This window comes from Phyllobates terribilis, unplaced genomic scaffold (genome assembly GCF_046119375.1).
Source record: "Phyllobates terribilis strain yellow unplaced genomic scaffold, ASM4611937v1 Scaffold_2__4_contigs__length_985480577, whole genome shotgun sequence".
NCBI lineage: Eukaryota > Metazoa > Chordata > Amphibia > Anura > Dendrobatidae > Phyllobates > Phyllobates terribilis.
The window spans coordinates 14777405-14791756 of record NW_027362762.1 but is presented as its reverse complement, the minus strand read 5'-3'; the positions used below and the strand labels follow the sequence as shown (position 1 = coordinate 14791756).

Below are 14352 nucleotides of genomic sequence, written 5' to 3'. Positions count from 1 at the left end.
GTCAGCAGTTCCTGCAAGATGAAGGTGACGCGCCCCCTGGGCCAGTGCTGTTTGGGGATTACCCGGAGCCGGATCAGATGGGGGTTGTAGTCTCCAAGTGGCGGCGACCCGGTCCGTGCCCAGGGTGTCAAACTCAGTGTGTGGCAGTCTTTACAGATGTTATAGTTGTTCTTAGTGTCGACTACGCCACCCGTTGATTTGCGGTCAAAAGGCCGCCGCTGCAGCAGGGTCCGCTGAGGCTGTTGGTATGTGTGCAGCTGTGGTTGTATAACCCCCAACGGGAGGGGTATAGCCTCAGGGGGTCAGGTGTAGAGGATGGTGGTTGTGAAGGTGCAGGATGATCAAGCAAGAAGACTCAGAGTCGGGCTGTGCAGTTCAGGGGTTTTTACTTACGGGTGTTCTTATGGTCACTCTGGCCTGAAGCGACCACCCGAGCCGTGCTGCGTCCACCAGGTCCTGGACTCGGCCAACCCCCAAGCGATTCTGGAGCATGGTCCTGAGCTCCTGTCTGACTTTCCCTCTCTTCTGGCCGTTCTCACTAGGGATCCACTTCTGTCCGGCTCCCTCGGGTCTCTTGGTGGGTACACCTCTTCTGGGTTCCCTGACCCTATACTTGGTATGCCTTCCTAGTGGATTTAGTGAGGGTCGTGGCAGATCCTGCCCACGACCTCCGGTCTCTGGCTGAGGATTAGTGGCCTCCACCAGCTTGGGATCCGGTACCCTGGGTGCCAACCCTTCACCCTGCTGTTTGTATTCTGGGGTCTTGGGGTTCCTTCTTCTTCTCTCTGGGTCCTTCTGACTCCTCTCTCTCTCTCAGACTTGGCCTTGGAGCTGGGCCCAGCCGGAACCACAACTCCCTGTCAGCCCTTCTGGCTGAGCTTCTCTGCTCTGCTCCTCTGACTCTACAAAAGACTGACTGACTGACCCTGATCTAAGATGGTGCCCACCTTATATACTCCCTCTATGTGTGAGCTCAGGTGACCAGCACCCAATGAGCTCCTAGCCTTACCCAGACTGCTCCCCCTATCTGCCCCTACACTACTGGGATGTTCCACCCCCCTCCCACTCCAGCCAGGGACAGACACTGTCGTACCTGCACATAAACTGGTGGGAGTACCGTCAATCTGTCCCCCGGAAATGGGATGTATGTAGTGTATGCAGCTAACTGAGCTCAGTTCCACACTCCATCCTTACCCGGGAGTGGAATACCACACCTCTGGCTTGAGGTGTAATACCCCTGTAGCAGCCGAATCCTCAGGGTGCTACATTGGCATTGAAGCTATGGACTGGCCGCCCGTTCCCCAGACCTGAATCCGATTGAGCTCATCTGGGACATCATGTCTCGCTCCATCCACCAACGTCACGTTGCACCACAGACTGTCCAGGAGTTGGCGGATTCTTTAGTCCAGGTCTGGGAGGAGATCCCACAGGAGACCATCCGCAACCTCATCAGGAGCATGCCCAGGCGTTGTAGGGAGGTCATACAGGCACGTGGAGGCCACACACAATGCTCAGCCTCATCAGGAGCATGCCCAGGCGTTGTAGGGAGGTCATACAGGCACGTGGAGGCCACACACAATACTGAGCCTCATCAGGAGCATGCCCAGGCGTTGTAGGGAGGTCATACAGGCACGTGGAGGCCACACATAATACTCAGTCTCATCAGGAGCATGCCCAGGCGTTGTAGGGAGGTCATACAGGCACGTGGAGGCCACACACAATACTCAGCCTCATCAGGAGCATGCCCAGGCGTTGTAGGGAGGTCATACAGGCACGTGGAGGCCACACACAATACTCAGCCTCATCAGGAGCATGCCCAGGCGTTGTAGGGAGGTCATACAGGCACGTGGAGGCCACACACAATACTCAGCCTCATCAGGAGCATGCCCAGGCGTTGTAGGGAGGTCATACAGACACGTGGAGGCCACACACAATACTGAGCCTCATCAGGAGCATGCCCAGGCGTTGTAGGGAGGTCATACAGGCACGTGGAGGCCACACACAATACTAGCCTCATCAGAAGCATGACCAGGCGTTGTAGGGAGGTCATACAGGCACGTGGAGGCCACACACAATACTCAGCCTCATCAGGAGCATGCCCAGGCGTTGTAGGGAGGTCATACAGGCACGTGGAGGCCACACACAATACTCAGCCTCATCAGGAGCATGCCCAGGCGTTGTAGGGAGGTCATACAGGCACGTGGAGGCCACACACAATACTCAGCCTCATCAGGAGCATGCCCAGGCGTTGTAGGGAGGTCATACAGGCACGTGGAGGCCACACACAATACTCAGCCTCATCAGGAGCATGCCCAGGCGCTGTAGGGAGGTCATACAGGCACGTGGAGGCCACACACAATACTCAGCCTCATCAGGAGCATGCCCATGCGTTGTAGGGAGGTCATACCGGCACGTGGAGGCCACACACAATACTCAGCCTCATCAGGAGCATGCCCAGGCATTGTAGGGAGGTCATACAGGCACGTGGAGGCCACACACAATACTCAGCCTCATCAGGAGCATGCCCAGGCGTTGTAGGGAGGTCATACCAGCACGTGGAGGCCACACACAATACTCAGCCTCATCAGTAGCATGCCCAGGTGTTGTAGGGAGGTCATACAGACACGTGGAGGCCACACACAATACTCAGCCTCATCAGGAGCATGCCCAGGCGTTGTAGGGAGGTCATACAGGCACGTGGAGGCCACACACAATACTCAGCCTCATTGTGACTTGTTTTAAGGACATTACATCACAGTTGGATCAGCCTGTAGGGTGTTTTTTCCACTTTAATTTTGGGGATGACTCCACATCCAGGCCTCCATTGGTTAATAAATGTGATTTCCATTGATGATTTTTATGTGATTTTGTTGTCAGCACATTCAGCTTTCTACAGAACAAAGTATTCATTGAGGAGATTTCATTCATTCACATCCAGGATGTGTTATTTCAGTGTTCCCTTTATTTTTTTGAGCAGTGTATATATATATACCCCTGGTACGGTCACTGCCAACTCCACTATAACAAAAGGAACTTGCTGCCACCACCAATCATTTACACAGGCCTACTGGACACCCGTTATAAGTAGTGTATGGCTTCAGGTGTGCGGTTCATAGAGCAAGAGGAACAGAGCTATTAATTTTTATATATTTAATCAAAAAAGTAGGCAGTGATAAAAAATATACAAAGATGTTACAAGAAAAGAAAAAACAGTATAGTATAAACAATTACATGAAATAAAAAGGATTAACAGAAGAAATGTACTAAACCTGATGTCGCAGGCTTTTATGAATGAGCTTTTCATTGTTGGGGGCGTAACAGTACAGCACCACAGCAGACTGTGCCTCCCAATAATGACACTGATCATAGCTCGGTATTTGCTTTTATTAACACAAGTCACACCCATATATCTCCCCTCCGGTGACTTATAACAGGACTGGTCATAGGATGTGGCTGGTTTCCAGAAAATTATGGGATCTTCAATTTCTATAATATCTTCACCTCTGGAGGTTCAAGGTGCGAGATATTACTGTCATGTTTCCTATCACGATTTCATGTCTCTTATATCTGTCATATCTGTGCCATCCATAGTAATCCAATATTCATAATTTGTTAAAGAGGACAAAGGATTTTAAAGTAGTCTGCTTGCCTTTCTGATCAATAGTCTAGAGGTGAGAAGTTATTTCTACTGGCCATAAATCTGTCGCCTCCAAAAATTCTGTCAGCCCTGCCTGGTCTGCGATCCATCAGATAATCCGCTTTAATTACCTGTTCATGTCAGGGTCCCCTCTAACCAGGGTCATCTGGAGGTCATAGCTTTGCTTCAGTATTCACTATCAGTAGATTTTACAGTTACATCTCTGACACCACACAATTATCATAAAACGAGCATTCTTAAGAACACTCAATCACAATTATCTTGCATTGTAATTCGACCTTTGGAGGACACAATCTTCAGACCTGCATGGCTTCAAGGTTCTGTTTTCAGATTGACTAGATCTATTCTGACATTGTTCACACTATAGTGAGACCATTACTGAATATAAATGAGGATTAAATTGAATCCGAAGCCTTGAGACCAGAAAAGGGCTTAGCGATGTGATACTCAGGGTGGGGAGCACCTGAAGTTTTTTTTTTCTATTGAAATAAAACACCATCTTGATGTCTTCTAGCTTCCCCCAGGAGTCGGTGCATTTTGTGAAACCTTTTAATCCTACTTCAAGTCCTCGGTAAGAAAACAGATGTACATGGGTTCACGGGGCTTCCAGTGTGGAGGACCGAGATGATAATTGTTTCAATAGGGTAATTCAGACTGGCTCATCCTCCCATACAGGCTTGTGGCATCATAGCTACAGTTATCTGCCAGCTCATGTGTGGGCAGCAGGTGTCATCCACTTGTCCTATGCTAACGATTCGAAGGAATTGCACGGATGCACAGTACATGCCGAGCGCACATTTAATCTGCCAAATATCTGTAGATGTGACTTATATAAATCTAAGAAGTCAGACATCATTCATAAGATCAATTACATGGTTTATAATTCCAAAATGGCAACCATACACAATCATGAATAGCTCATCACCGGTCAGCTATAACCATGGAGGAAGGAACCTTCCATAGACTGTTGAACATTAGTCCCTATCATAACAAAACCTTAAATTTCAGTGGAGACCTCCTGCAGATCAAATACAGAGCGCGACCATCAGTATAATAAAGAAGGGACCCAGTTGGATGGCAAGAAGAACAAACAAATCAATTTTGGAACAAATCAAGTCACTCAAAGCAAGAATCACCAAGCTTCAAATTGCCTACTTTGGACACATAATATGAAGAGAGCAATCACTGGAGAAGGACATTATGATTGGAAGAATAGAAGGAACAAAGTGAAGAGGAAAACCAGCAACCCAATGGCTTGATACTATTAAGATACCAGTGGAGAAGACCATGGTGGACTTATCTAGGCTTGCACAAGATCGATCTTCCTACAGAGCATTCATCCATCAAGTCGCCATGGCTCAAGATCGAACCGAAGGCTGTTAAATAAAATAAATAAATAGGTTCTCCCAATGAGAGGTGAAGTTAGGAAGCCATGGTCCCAATGTTAACCTTAGATTGACCACAGAATTTACGACTGACCAATGATTGAAGTTTCCAGACAGCTTGTTTTTACAATGCAAGATGTAAGGGGAGTATTCACTTTGAGCCTGGTGCAACTGGTGGAAAAATACTATCTGGGGTAGAACTGAACACCTACACCAGAATCTTGGTGATCTGGAAGCTGTTTTGCTTTTGGTTGGAGAACCTTTCTTTCATGGGTAGATTCTTAACACTGTCTGCATCAATGCAGTATGGGGCCCCTGGGGCGTACATCTTCCACCTGCAAAACAATAAGAATTAGGTACTAACGGAGGACATGATCCCGAGATACTCCATAATCCAGCTGTTAGCCGGTCACTCACTTGTAAACTTCTCTATTATTTTCCAGCTCTTTTGTCCTTTGTGTATCTCCATTGCATGAAGATGATATGCTCCCTGAAAAAAGAACAGGTCATCCCAACTGTGCTCAGCTCCCCCCTGCAGGGACTGTGCATTGTTTACTTTCACACATTGGTCGGACATTATTTACTTTTACACATTGGTGGGGCATTGCTTACTTTTATAAATTGGTTGGGTATTGTTTATTTTTACACATCGTTCGGGCATTGTTTACTTTCTCACTTTGTCGGGTATTGTTTACTTTCTACACATTGGTAGAGCATTGTTTACTTTCACACATTGGACAGGCACTGTTTACTTTTGCATTTTAGTTGGCTATTGTTTACTTTCACACATTGGTGGAGCATTGCTTACTTTTATAAATTGGTGGGGTATTGTTTATTTTTACATATTGTTCGGGCATTGTGAACTTTCTCACTTTGTTGGGTATTGTTTACCTTCTACACATTGGTAGAGCATTGTTTACTTTGACATTTTAGTTGGCTATTGTTTACTTTTACACACTGGTCAGGCATTGAGATCCATTCCTCATGCATTGTTTACTTTAACACATACCACTAATTTAATTAACCTCTTAAGGACTGGCCATACACCTTTTAACAGTAGTTGTTAAGGAGCCTTATTCTTTACCCCTGCTTTTTAATGGCGCTGAGGAATAAGAGTATAGCGCCACCCAGTGGCTGAAATTCCCGCAGGTATCAACCGTACATGACAGCTGGCACCCTGCAGTATCGACCCCGGCCAGTTTTGAAGCTGATCAGGGCCAATTAAACCCTTTAGTACTGCTGTCAATCATGACATAATTATTTAATTGGTTACAAGGGGGTTACAAGACACTCTTGTAAGCATCAGATCCCCCGGAATGAGAATCATGGCAGCCGATGGTTACCATGATACCCTGAGGTCATGTGATGACTCCAGGGTATGGTGGCCTGTGAGACCCAGTCATAAGTCATTTTGCCAAGTCTGGCAAAATACAAGCCCTAATATGGCTCATTCGTCAAAAAAAAATAAAATAGCTACAGCTCTCAGGATATGACTATGCAAAAACAAATTCATTTTTGTAAAATACTGTTTTAAGTGTGTAAAAATAGCAACAAAAAAAAATATAAATCTGGTGTTCACTGTAGTTGTACCGACCCGACGAACAAATCGGTTTTATCATTTTACCGCCTGGTGAACCGTGCAAAAAATAAAAATAATAACTGAATTACTTGTTTTTGCTCATTCTGTGTTTGAAAGTCTGAAAAAAAAAAAAAAGCGAGCAAAAATTATTATGTGCCCCAAAATGGTACCAAACAATCTGCAACTCGTCCTGTAAAAAATAAGCCCTCATACAGCTCAGTTTCCAAAAAATCAAACAGTTACAGCTCTCAGGATAAGGCAACGAAAAAAACAACCGCACTTTTTTTTTTTATAAAAAAGCATTTTTACTGTGTGAAAGCAGCAAAAACCTAAAGAAACCTATATAAATCTGATATCGCTGTAATCGCACCGACCCGAAGAATAAAGCCGTCTTATCACTTACACTACAAAAATAAAATAAAGGCTATTCTTGTGCTGCTGTTTATTTGTTCATTCTACCTCCAAATAATCGGAATACGGCTCGGCTCACATTTATCCTGCGTTCTCCGCTGAGCTCTTACATCGGGGTTTCCGTGTAAGTTCCCGAAAACCGTGATTAAGACAAAACCCCCAACAGAACCACTCCTTTATGAGGCATATGGAGTCACTTTGGACTGGTGTGTGTTCCAATGGTGTCCCATCATTTTAGGTGTCTTTTTAGAGCACAAGTGTTGACGACCACAGATCTATGCACGCCTAAAAAGATGGAGTAGACGCAAAACGGAGCCCAAAGTGTCTCCATTTGCCTCATTACGGTGGGTGGTTCTGTCCGGGGTTTTGTCTGAATCACATTTTTGTGGGTTTTACACAGAAACCCCAATGTAAGTGCTCAGCATAGAACACAACAAGGAGATCCAGTCTTATTCTGGAAGCGTTAAAAAATATTATGTACCTCAAAATGTTACCAATGAAACTCTAATTTATCCCGCACAAAACCAGCCCCCACTCAGGCCGTCATCTGTCACTGGAATTATAGGGGGTTCCCACATTACTGGTAGAACAAAGACTTCCAAAAAGTGACATGACTCCTGCCCCCCCAAAAAATCCAGTGAATTCTCTGCTCCCAAATCCAAATGCCCCTCCTTCTGAGCCCCACTGTGCCTAAACTGCAGTAAGCAGCCACATGTTTGGCATTATTGTAGTGGGGAGAGAGCACTTAACAATTTACGGGGTGCATGTTTCCAGAAGCACAAGCTGGGCACAATGTATGGGGGCGCTACAATTTATGGGGGCACAATTTATGGACACTAAATTGGCATATTTGCAATTCTCCAGAGTAAACCCTGGCGTGGATGTTACAAAATAGTCACTGCAGTTGTAGATTATTCATTGTGAGCTGCAATTTCTACAATTGTTGATGCAGCAGCAAAAAAGGCAAATACAATTCTGGGATGTATTAACAGAAGCATACAGTCTAGATCACGTGAAGTCATTATCGGTCTTTACTCTTCTTTGGTCAGACCTCATCTGGAATACTGTGTACAGTTTTGGGCACCACATTTTAAAAAAGACATAGACAAACTGGAGCAAGTTCAGAGAAGAGCGACCAGAATGGTGACTGGTCTGCAAACCATGTCCTATGAGGAACGGTTGCAGGATTTGGGAATGTTTAGCTTGCAAAAAAGAAGACTGAGAGGAGACTTAATAGCTGTCTACAAATATGTCAAGGGCTGTCACATTGTAGAAGGATCATCTTTATTCTCATTTGCACAAGGAAAGACTAGAAGCAATGGGATGAAACTAAATGGGAGGAGACACAGATTAGATATTAGAAAAAACTTTTTGACAGTTAGGGTGATTAATGAGTGGAACAGGTTGCCACGAGAGGTAGTGAGTTCCCCTTCAATGGACGTCTTCAAACAGAGGCTGGACAGACATCTGTCTGAGATGATCTAGTGAATCCTGCTTTGAGCAGGGGGTTGGACCAGATGACCCAGGAGGTCCCTTCCAACTCTACCATTCTATGATTCTATGATTCTATGATTCTAATTGGGTTATTTTTGGGTTTTTTCTGCTGGTTTGGCACCTCAGGGGCTCCGCAAATGTCACCCGCAAACTATTCTTCCAAAATCTGTGCTCCAAAAGTCAAAGAGCGCTCCATCCTTTTCTAGACCTGCTAGGTGGCCAAACAGAAGTTTTTGACCACATATGGGGTATCATCGAATTCAGGAGAAATTGCATAATAAATTATGGGGTCCGTTTTCCTACAGTATTACCCATTGTAAAAATTACAAATTTGGAGCTAAGACATTATTTTCATGAAAAAAATGAAACTTTTCAATATAACGACCTGTTGTTACCAAATTCTGTGTAGTAGCTGTGGGTTCAAAATGCTAACTAAACCCCTGGATAAAATCATTGAGGGGTGTAGTTTCCAAAATGAGGTAACTTGTGGGGGGTTTCCACTGTTCAAGCACATCAGGGGCTCCCCAAACGTGACATGACACCCGCAGACCATGCCATCAAATTCTGTATTCCAAAACGTCACTCCTTTCTTTCCGAGCCATGCCGTGTGTCCAAACAGTAGTTTTCCCCCACATATGGGGTATCGACGTACTCAGGAGAAATTGCACAACAAATTTTTGGGTCCATTTTCTCCTGTTATCTTTGTGAAAATAAAAAAAAAATTGGGGCTAAATTTAAATTTTTGAAAAAAAAAAGTGAAATGTTAATTTTTTCCTTCCACAATGCTTTCGTTTTTAGAATGGTGTCACTTTTGGGTATTTTCGATCATATAGACCTCTCAAAGTCACTTCAAATGTGATGTGGTCCCTAAAAAAATGTTTTTTGTAAATTTTGTTGGAAAAATGAGAAATCGCTGGTCAACTTTTAACCCTTCTAACTTCCTAACCAAAAAAAAAATTATGTTTAAAAAATGATGCATACGTAAAGTAGACATGTGGGAAATGTTATTTATGAAATATTTTGTGATACATACCGTAACTCTCTGGTTTAAGGGCATAAGAATTAAAAGTTTGAAAATTGAAAAATTTTCAAACTTCGTCAAATTTCTGATATTTTCACAAATAAATTCAAGTCGTGTCTATAAAATTATACCACTATCATGAAGTACAATATGTCACAAATAATTACCAAATAAAGTGACGCTGGTCAGATTTAAAAAATTTTGGCCTGGTCATTAAGGTCAAAATTGCCAAGTGACTAAGCGGTTAAACTGTACTAATACTGTCATCCCTGCTCATGTGAGGACATCAAAACATTTTGGTTTAAACTTGGGAAAATCACAAAAAAAATGGGCTTCCTATACTGCTGTACATGCTTTTTTTATGATGCAAAAACTGATGGCAAAGTTTCAGCTGCGTTTTTGCTACTTTTTTTGTGCTCACTCATTGCTTTCTATGGGTGAAAAAAACGCTGCAAAAACAAACTAAAAACCAAAGGTGTGCATGAGATTTTGGAAGTCTCATAGCTTTTGCTGGTCCTGTGAATAGCAGATTTTAATTTGCACAAAGAAAGCAGCAAAAAAAAAAAATGCAGCAAAAACGCAATGTGAACATAGTCTTAGAAGTCCTGTAAAGAAGACAGGCCATTTTTTGGTTAAATGGGTACTCATTGCTCAGGGTTACTCACCTGTCCCCTCAGGGATCAGCACACTGGTCTGTCCAGGTATCCACTGGTACACGGGGAACTTGTAGCAGTTCCCATTAGGAGGGGTGACATGGACGTAATCTACATACCAGGGGTCCTCAACTGAGAACACGTGAGTCTCTTTGTAGAGTCGCACAGACACAGATCCCCAACATCCTCCTCAATAGTCACATCAAAGGTACGCACCTGTACAGACAGACCCCACATTATGGTAAACACCCCTAAATCTACTGGACGTAGATGACTGACGCATCTGTATATACTATGGAGTGGGGACATGCAGTCAGTATCAGTATATAGGGCAGCGAGTGTAGTCCTGAGACCACACTGCTCTGGATTCTGTGGATTACATAGCGCCACCACCAGGAGCTACCAGAGACCCGCAGCACAGGGCATGTGGAGGATACCACCCTGCGGGTACTTTACAGCTCTGAAAAGCTTTTTTTGGGCTGTTCATTTTGTTTATTTAGCTTCCCACATGCAGGGGTCCGGGACATAGTGAGATGAACTACAAGAGTTCGGTACCGTCCGGTTTGGGTTCACCTTGTCGTGGTGGGATGGCTTTTACGTTCCTTTGATCAAAACATTGTTGACTAAGTCTCCCGTATTATTTTCATGCACTATTACTATTTATTTATTTACCGCATGGAATTTGCTAATTTTTCTTTTATCATAGGTTCTACAGCTCCTTATAGGTTACAGACAGGACTACCGATAACTTACTGCAGACATCCATCCCTGACCCCCTAAGGTCACAGACCCTTGATAGTCAGATGCTGCCCACTTGCCTATGAGTGAGTGTATTGTGGCAAATCTAAAGGAAATTCATGTACAATTTTAGCATCTGTGGTTAAATTTGAGCCCCAAATTGTAATACACCATCACTGAGCCTAATACCAAGTGGCTGCAGTTTTCCCTCCAGCAGGTGACTCTGATTCCAGGACCACCGATGACCTGGTTTCCATCATTTATTTTTACCAAGCCATGGGTGGGGTAGACCTGTAGTCCATTGTGGCTCTGCCGCCCAAGGGTCGCACATACCTGGATTTGGTCCAGACTGAGACCACTCACTATTCCAGGGAGCCACCCATGGGGCAGCTTCTTCTTATCACTTTCTCCATTTGCCCCCAAAAGACTGATGGAGATGGCGTCAATGGTCCCAGAAAGAAAATCCTTTCCTGTGGCCACAGTCACCTTGTAGCGCCCCATGTCTCCAGTGGATGATCCACACTGGATCAGCTCTGTCCTGTGTCACTGAGTAAGGATGGGTGGAGAGACTTTGTAATAATTTATATATTCTATGTCCTCCAGGAAAACAGATCATAAGATCTCAGTAAAACACATGTGTGAACAGCAAAGCAGCTGATCCGTGCAACAACAACCTGGGGCCTCCACATCCCTGCTCCAGGCCCGTGTGTCTCCTATACAGGAGGATATGATGCCGAGAGGATGAGACACCGCTGCGCCACATGAGAGGACAGCGCGGGAGAATGACCATCCGGATGCTGTGACCGCTCTGTATATTATGAAGTCTACAGCATGTTACCTGCAGGGGGGAATTCAGCCAGAGAAACTTTGTGATCTTTATAACTTCTCCATTTCTAATTCTTTATTATTCCACCGCCTATGCAGCACAATATATATATATATATATATATACAGTATATATGTTGAAGAATACCTATACTAACTATAAACAAGCAAATCTCTCCCTAGCTCAGCAGCACCTCTCCCTACACTGTCTGATCCGGAGTGACTGTGACGAGCATGGCGGCGCCCGGTCTGATATAGACCCGATGACGCTGTGCGGCCAGCCAATCACTGTAATGCCACAACCAACATGGCTACGGCATTACAGTGCATGGCAGGCAATTCCTGCATGTTCATTGGCTCTCTAAAGAGTGCCAAACATGCAGGGAGGGGAACCAAGCTCCCGCCAAGCTTGTCAAATAGTGTGATGCTTGGGTGAGTTCTGAGCAATGGCGAGCACGTTCGCTCATCACTCATCGTAGGTGGCTTTTAGCAGTGTCTCACGCTTGTGACACAAAAAAATCTTTTATGAACTCTGTCTGCCAACAGAAAAAATATATTTGTTTTACTGTGCTTACAGCTGAATTTCATCCACCAAAATAATGACAAACTGGGCTAACACAGGGTGCACTATCGCATTAGCAAATGACAAAAAAGTTTTTCGTGCTCTGCACTCAGAAGCCCTGCACTGACAAGCTCTGCACTCAGAAGCCCTGTACTGACAAGCTCTGCACTCAGAAGCCCTGCACTGACAAGCTCTGCACTCAGAAGCCCTGCACTGACAAGCTCTGCACTCAGAAGCCCTGCACTGACAAGCTCTGCACTCAGAAGCCCTGCACTGACAAGCTCTGCAGATAGCTGAATTTCAACCCCACAAAATTAAAAAGTGGCCTACAAGGGCTTGTTTGCTTAATCACATTAGAAGTGCAAAAATAGATTGAAGGTATACTCCTGCATGGAGCACAGTACAACCGGTGCACAGCACTGTTCTGAGCCATAGACCCTGCTCTTTCGGTCAGAATCTGAGTAATTGCACAAAAAACAAAAAAAAGGGCTGCAAGGTCGATATAAAAGGTAAATAGCACAGGACTTATCTACACTATCTGACTTCCACAGGAGCGCCCATCTATCTAGCTAATATCTCTCATTACACAGGAGGAGCACACTCAGCAGCATCTGTCTCCAGCAGTGACATGCATGAAATGGCGCTGAGGGAACATGGCCGGTTTTTATACAGAGAGCACACGTGATTTCAGCAGCCAATTGCAGAAGCCCTTGTGTCTGTACAGTGTGGATGCTTCCTGTGCTGTGATTTGCTAGCCGCGATTTCCTGACTTAAAATTAAAGGAAAAAAAAAATTACAAGCGCACCACTGATCTGACCTGTTCTGAGCTCTCACCAGCCCCCCACCCATCTACCACGTCCCCCCGCTCAACATACACAAGCACTATGCTAGCAAAACCGTTAAAATCGCTGTAGTTGCCCCGCAATCATGGTCCTGCACGTTTTCGAACGGTGCCGATTTTCGCCGATTTTAAGTAAAAATGCTCACCTTTCCGATCACAAGTCTGAATGTGCCACATTCGTGTCGAACTTAAGTTTGGAGATCGGATTTTGAACAAATTCGCTCATCACTCGACACTCGTTATCTAAACTATCTGACTTAGAAGCCACTGCCTTTCTAACTAGCTAAAATCTCTCAGTAAGTAGGAGCAGCGTCTGTGATCTGGTATAATCAGAAAATGGCGCTGACACAACATGGCCGCTCTTTATATAGAGAGGACATGTGATTTCAGCAGCCAATGGCACAAGCCCTTGTGTCTGGACATTATAGATGCTTCCTGCGCCCTGATTGGCTAGCCGCGATTTGCACAAATAAAGTTAGGGGGAAAAAAAAAAGAGCAAGCACGTTAGCACGGCGCTACTCACAGCTCCTGTCAGCTCTCCCCAGCCCCTCTTCTCATCAAACACATCCCCCCGCTCATCATACACCACCAGTATGATAGCCAAAGTGATAAAAGTACTTTAGTTGCAACGCAATAATTTCCCACATTTTTTCACCAAATTTTTCCGATTTTTGCAGATTTTAATATAAAAATACTCGTGTTTCCGATCATGAATCTGAATGTACCATATTCGTACTGAATTTAAAACTTGCGTTAGTTTTTCGAACATATTCGCTCATCGCTACTGAATACCCAGGCCCATTTCCTGAATCTTGCACCTGTTTATCCCTATGTCAGTCCCTGTCTGAACTAGGACCTATTCCTGTACCTCTTAGTATCTGTCTGATCTTTCCCTTCACCTCCTCTATCTGTTCCAGTATCTTTATCATAACCTGCAGTGTCTGTACCAGAACGTATCTCTAATCCGCTATCCCCCATGCTACATTTTGTGAGTTGTGTCCACTCGCTACTTCATAGCAAGTACCCTGTGTGAATATGGCTCTGCTTGTCCTGTGACCTTGTCTGTGTAATTATCCTCTGCGTACTTGTTATTGTCCTGTGCTAACCTGGTCCTGTCTGTTCCATGTGAACAAAGTCCTGTCTCTCCTGACGCTTGCAGTATTCCTGCCTGACTGCTCCTGTGGT

General features: G+C 44.7%; 1 pseudogene; it reads right to left on the bottom strand.

Moving 5' to 3' along the window:
* LOC141243409 (hydroperoxide isomerase ALOXE3-like) overlaps nucleotides 1–11491 on the bottom strand; it is a 33667-nt pseudogene extending 22176 nt beyond the window's left edge.
* Between the last annotated feature and the right edge of the window lie 2861 nt (nucleotides 11492–14352).